At 45.7% G+C, this 6,207-nt stretch overlaps 1 long non-coding RNA gene across 1 annotated transcript; it reads left to right on the top strand.

Annotated features, from left to right (window-relative positions):
• The first annotated feature begins 250 nt into the window (after positions 1-250).
• Positions 251-1,920, top strand: LOC309330570. The gene is made up of 2 exons (XR_014151478.1): positions 251-385; positions 697-1,920. It is a non-coding gene; the product is annotated as an uncharacterized lncRNA (long non-coding RNA).
• Positions 1,921-6,207: the final 4,287 nt, after the last annotated feature.

Raw genomic sequence — 6,207 nt, 5'->3', positions numbered from 1 at the left:
CTTGGGGAGTCTTCTGATGGAAGCACCCAACCCTGGCACCCTCCTCCACCTTCTGAGTGTAAGTGTCCCCATGGCATCAGGGCTGGTTTTAGGGTTGCCCCCCCATCCCGTACCCAATGGACTGCCCCATTTCTGGGGCACAGAGCCTGTTTGGCCCCCAATTTGGTCCAAGACCAAAGCTGACAACCCCTCATGGTGCAGAAGTGCCAGGGACTCTGTGGTGGGGGCCGCTTTGGCCCAGATTGGCCCCCTGACTCTGAAATGCTCTTTCCTCCTGCAGGACCTCCGAGGATACGCCCTGGGGGAAAGTGGGGAGGCGCAACAACTTGCGGCAAGCAGCATCTCTTTGCTGCCGGCCATTGCCCGGAAATACCCCAAACTCAGAGTAAGTACCTTGCCTTCTTCTATCCATTTCTTTGGTTACTTCCACCCCCCCCCCAAGATGACATCCCCAAGTGATCTTTAGCGCAGAATTTGCGAGGTGTGTCCCTGGGGGTCAGGATGAGGCCAGAGGCTTTTCCTGCCCCCTTTCCTGCTGCTGCCCTTCCACCTCTGCCCAGGAGGCTGTAGGGCCCAGGGAGGTCCTCTGGAACAAGGGATTGGTCCCAATACAGAGGGAGACCTGTCCTTCCTGACTTGGTGCTGTTTCTGTGCTCTCTTGCTCCCATCTGACCCCGATTTTTCTTTCCTCTGCAGATGACAGTAGTTCGGCCGGATCTGGCTTGCTTCCGCCTGAAGCCAAAAGAAGGCAAGCCCCACACCTGGAGACAGCGACCTTTGACTAAAGGCCTGTGGGAAAATCTCATTTTCATTTTCATTCTCTTCTCATTCTCATTCTCTTCCATCCAGATGACATCATTGAAGATATATAGGTAGTGCGGACTTTGGGCTCCACTGGACACCAGAGAGAGGCCAAAATCCAAATGCACTCAACAGGTAAGACTTTCTCAAAAGCCCATCGGTAGTTAGAGATGCCCTGTTTCATCTGCGAGAGAAGCAGGCACTCCTGGCATCCTGCTTACCATTTTTCTCTTGCAGGTGACAGAATGATGCTGGCAAGACCTCCTTCTCCATCTTTTCATGGGGGCAGAAGGGAAGCAGTGGCTGTGGGACCAGATCAGGTAGGGGGAAGCTGCCTTGTGGGGACAGAGGCCAAGGGGTGGAACGATGTCATGGACTGGTTGGGCACAGAGGAATGGTGGGAGGAAGCAGCTGGAGAACCAGGAAGGGAAGACGTCTCAGAGCCCAGGGAGTGGAGGGGGGACAAGGAGAAGGGGTCAGAGGGAGAAGAGGCCGGGGAACCAGGGGAGGGGAGCCAATGGGTCTCAAACCCTCAGTGAGTGAGGGACTTTCCTCTGCGTCAGAAGACAGGCTCCGGCAGATGGAGCGGACGAGATTCAGAGGAAGCTGTTTGTGCATGTGCTGTAGAGGGAAGTGAGGGGCTGATCCCCCCAGAAGAGAGCCCATCGAGGAGAACTCTGATTCTAAACCTCTGCTGCCTCATGGGATGGCTTCAGGGGAAGAAAAGGCTCCAGAGTAAACCCTACACAGATGCAGAGTGGAGTCCCTAAGATGGTTGGGGGGCATTTTGTAGGCCTCCTTCTGGCAACTCCAGCAGCCCAGCTGGTGCCTTATGCCTTGCTCTTCTTTCCTCTGGACCACCTCAGGGAGGCTGAGGGGGGAGGGTCTTGCTGTCTGGACACAGGGTTGACACCTTTGTTTTGCAGAAGACAGGACAGGGCAGGGGACAGAGAGAGATCTGAAAATTGTTAACATTATTTTGCCTCAAAAGATCTCATGGAATTTGGGGTTTTTCCGTTCCTTAGGATATATGATCTACTCTCTATTTAACTCCACGTGTCAAGAAGAAAAAGAACTGGAAGAGAATGGAATAAAAATAAATATTTTGAATGGATTTTGAATAAATGCACAATAAATTGTTACTGGTTTGAACTTCATTGTGCTATTGTCTTCCATTGATCTGGACACTTTTCTTGTTGCAGCCTAAAATAGCATTAGCATTTTTTGCTGCTGCTGCATCTCTCTCAGGTTGACTCATGTTAAGCTTGTGGTCCACTAAGATCCCTAGATCCTTTTCCCTCCCAGCAAACCAGGTGTCCCTCATCTTATATTGGTGCAGCTGATTCTTCCTGCCCAAGTGCAGAACCTTAGATTGGCTACAGGTCCTCTTTGCTCACCACCAGGGAGTGATCAGTGCTGTGGTAGCTCCGTGTGGCATTAACACAGTTCAGTGCAATCGCCTGGGGACAATCCAGTCCAGCTGGTGCCAGTGACCTGACATCCAAGATATCTCCAGGACACTGAGTGTTTTGCCTTGGGAGACCATACCATGTTCGTGATGCAGAGGCTGTGGTATGAGCACAGTTCAGGTAGTGTTTTCCATTCTTGTTCACGCTCCCGATACCAAGGGGGCCTCTGTGGTTATCCCAGCTGTGATGAACTCTCCTAGCAGGAATACTAATAGTAATAATAAGAATAATTTTATTATTTATACCCCGCCCATCTGGTTGGGTTTCCACAGCCACTCTGGGCAGCTCCCAGCAGAACACTAAAAACAGAATAAAACTTCCCTAAACAGGGCTGCCTTCAGATGTCTTCTAAAAGTCAGATAGCTGTTTATTTCTTTGGCATCTTCTGGGAGGGCACCACTACCGAGAAGGTGTTTGCAGGCTCCTGACATCCTGGTCTAGTTCTTCGCAGAACTTGTTCTTGATCTGTATATCAGAGCACACAGAGCGTAAACACTCAATATGTTAGTGGAGGTAGTTGAAAGATGGAGATGAAGAGATGGAGAGAAGGCAAGCATTCTGAGCCCTCAGCTGGCAGTTCTATCACAGACAGAAGGGAGTCCCTTGCTGCAAATCTTACGCCGTGAATCTTCAGGATGCCCTCCTTGCCACAAAAGGTGTAGTTCTCTCTGAGGCTGCCATTCAAAGCAAGTCTTGTCCCCTGTAGAGCAGCAATGTCAATGCTGAGTGTTTTCAGCTCATGGTCAATGATGTTCATCTTCTGTGAGTTGTTGACCTGCAGCAAGCCAGAACACATGGTCCTAATGTTCCAGCTTGCTGGGTGCAAGAGGGTTTGTTCCTTTCTTTTTTGCCTAATATAGCAGTTTGGTCTGCTTAGTGTGAGTGATACTGTGAGCTCCAAGCGCCCACTGAGGCAGGTGGCCAGTCAGCACTTTATTGATTGGGGGCTGCCTGGCTTTATTGAGGTTGAATGTGCGCACACACACACAGTGGTCACAGGTTGGTGGGACCGCGCTGCCGTCACATGATTTCTGTTCTCATCCTGAAGCAAAGTTCTTAACCCAAGGTACTATTTCATGGTTAGCAGAGTCCGTAACCTGAAGCGTCTGTAACCCCCGGTACCACTGTACTTAATTCCTGAATCTAGGTCACAGGTCACAGGCTCACCCTATTCACACCTTAAATGTTCCCTTAAGGCAGGATTTGTGAGCACAGAGACAATCAGAATAAGATCCACTATTTGATTACTGATTCAAAACCCTAAAATGTATTTTATACAAATGACTTTTTATTTCTATTCTTTGTATATCGTATTGTTCTTTTATTGCTATGGCTGATGGCTGACACAAATAAAGATTCATTCAATTCACATTCCTTCCCCAAAACATGTTTTTCTTCCCAAAATTCTGCATGTAGACACTGAGCAGAGCCCTAGATGCAGTGATGAGGGAAACTCTCCTATTGAATCTCTGTCAGGGAACAGGAGTCTCACGGGCAGGAGACAGGGAGAAGACAGAATGTAAAAACTCATGGCTGAACTGGTTTAGTATTCCATTTCTAGCCATTGCCAGTAAGATACCCTTTGGCAGTGCACAACCAAGGCACTCCATATTCCTAAGTGCTCCTGTAGCTGGAGGTTCAATTTAGCTCTTAAGGCCGAAAGCCTTCCTCCATGTATTTGTCTCATTAAAAGCTTAAATGCTCTCTGATGGTCAAGCAAGATTTGATAAGTTCTTTTTAATTGTGTGGATGCAACATTTTTTTGTTCTGTAAAGGGCAGCCTCAGAAAAAACCTGAACAAATTTGTCACCGTGCTGTGTGGAAAGGAGAAATTTAACTCTCTTCAATGGTTCCCTCTGAAGCGGACATTTGCTTTTCAAGAGAAGCTTGCATTTGTAAATCACTCGTTGTGAGAAGTGATGTATAAACTGAATAAATTAAGCTAAACTTAAACCTAGCAGCATTTTCTCCTCATTAGAATTCAGTAACAGAATATTTGTTTAACGCTCTTGCTTCAAACATTCTTTAAAAGTTTTCACATTTCTCAAGAAATATTTCTTAAGTTTCTTCTTGCATCAATTGTTAAATTTATACAGACGCCTATAGTGAGTACACAAACACACACATTTCATTGTCTGTGATTGTCTTGTCACACACACAAAAAATGTCTTGGGAACATTCTTTTCCCCAAAGGTTGTTTAAAAGGTGGCATGTTAATACTGGAAACAATGTTATTATATAAATCTTAAAGTTAAAGAAGAAAAAGAGAAACCTTGTTTTCCACAACCTCCTTCGCCCATCTCTTGAGAACTTTGATTGGTTTTTTTCTTTCTTAGTTCTGAATTTGGGTAGTTGCAAGCAAGCAAGGATTCTGTGCGTGTTTGTTTAAATAACAATTATGATTGCTGTGTAGCCCAAATGCAAAGCTCTAGGGCAGCCATGCTTAGCTCTCGCAGTGGGTGACATTCTGCCTGACATTGTGCTTCTGCTACATTTATTAATCTCCTCCATCCGCCCATTAAACCTGAGAAAAAGGCAAAGAGGGCACGACTCCCCTGTTTCTGTCATTCTGACCCACATAAAATGACAGGAGTGCGTGAGGCGCACGCAGACCGTGTCAGTGGGTGACAGAAACTGAACTTTGCCCCTTGGCTGATGTTTCATATATGAATACAGCATTAAATGTTCCCAGGGCTATCGGAAAAACTGATGTTGCAGTAGGACTGGTAGCCATTTTTTAATGTGCAGAGCAGACGTTTTATGTTATTTTATTTTTTACCAGTTTATGCAATCAGGGGAAATCTTGTGTTATTATGTACAGGGGGGGGAGTTATGTTATAGTGTGTTGCTTTTCATTTATTTTTGCTGTTTTAATTGTTGCATTTTTCATTTTTAAATATTGTGTTGTTATTATCATTATATGCCTATATCTACTATATAGTTTGTAAACTTGTTCGCCTCCATCTGTTGTCTTTGCACGTGGACACTTCTTAAGATATCGTAACCAAAATTTGCACAATGGTTTCTGGGATCAAGGAGAAGGTTTTTCTCTATGTTTGGAGTCTACTGGGTGCCTTTCAAAGCTGCCCTAAGTTTAACCATGATCCACCCAACCACCCCGCCTTAGAATTCTATACCCTCCAACATTTTTCCAATGAAAATAGGGATGTCCTATTCCATAATGATAATTTTACTATTTATACCCCACACATCTTACTGGGTTGTCCCAACCACTCTGGGCAGCTTCCAACATATATAAAAACATAAACATTGAACATTTTTTTTAAAAAAAAAACCTTCCCTATACAGGATCGCCTTCAAGGGGTCAGATAACTCCATACATTCCAAATTTTCTCAATTGAAAATAGGGACATTCTACCACACCCTCCAACTTTTCTCCTACGGAAATAGAGACATACTATCATACATTTCAATATTTCTCTGGTGAAAATAGGGATGTCCTAAGAAACAGTGGAACATTCCAGGATCAAATAAGAAAGCGGGATGGTTTCTTTAAATCAGGGAAGACCCTGAAAAACAGGGGCGCTTGGAGGGTCTAGAAGTCCCAAGCAATGGGGGGCACTTTGCACCAGTAAATGAAGTGATGTTGAAGCAAGGACTTCCTCTAGGCGTTAAACTACACTTGTTCAGCATTATCAAACATTAATACAACTGTAGTAGTAAACACAGCCGGCCCACCCAGGAGGCAAGAGGAAGCCACCGCCCTGGGCAACAAGATTCATGGGACAGCAGATCCCAATGTAGATCTTTATTCCCCTCTCTTTCTTGATGTAGATCTTCACTCACCCCTTTCCCCCCGTGATGTGGTGCAGGACACCATTTTGTGTTTTGCCTCAGGTGCCAAAATGTATTGAGTCTCCCTCCTAATAGCTGATTTCAGTCAAAAGGCCTTATGGGCGCCTCTGCTTACCAGAGC

The sequence above is a fragment of the Podarcis erhardii genome, assembly GCF_964252035.2.
Source record: "Podarcis erhardii genome assembly, chromosome: 15".
In the NCBI taxonomy this organism is placed as follows: domain Eukaryota; kingdom Metazoa; phylum Chordata; class Lepidosauria; order Squamata; family Lacertidae; genus Podarcis; species Podarcis erhardii.
The sequence above is the reverse complement of the archived record's forward strand: the minus strand, read 5'-3'. Positions and strand labels throughout refer to the sequence as shown.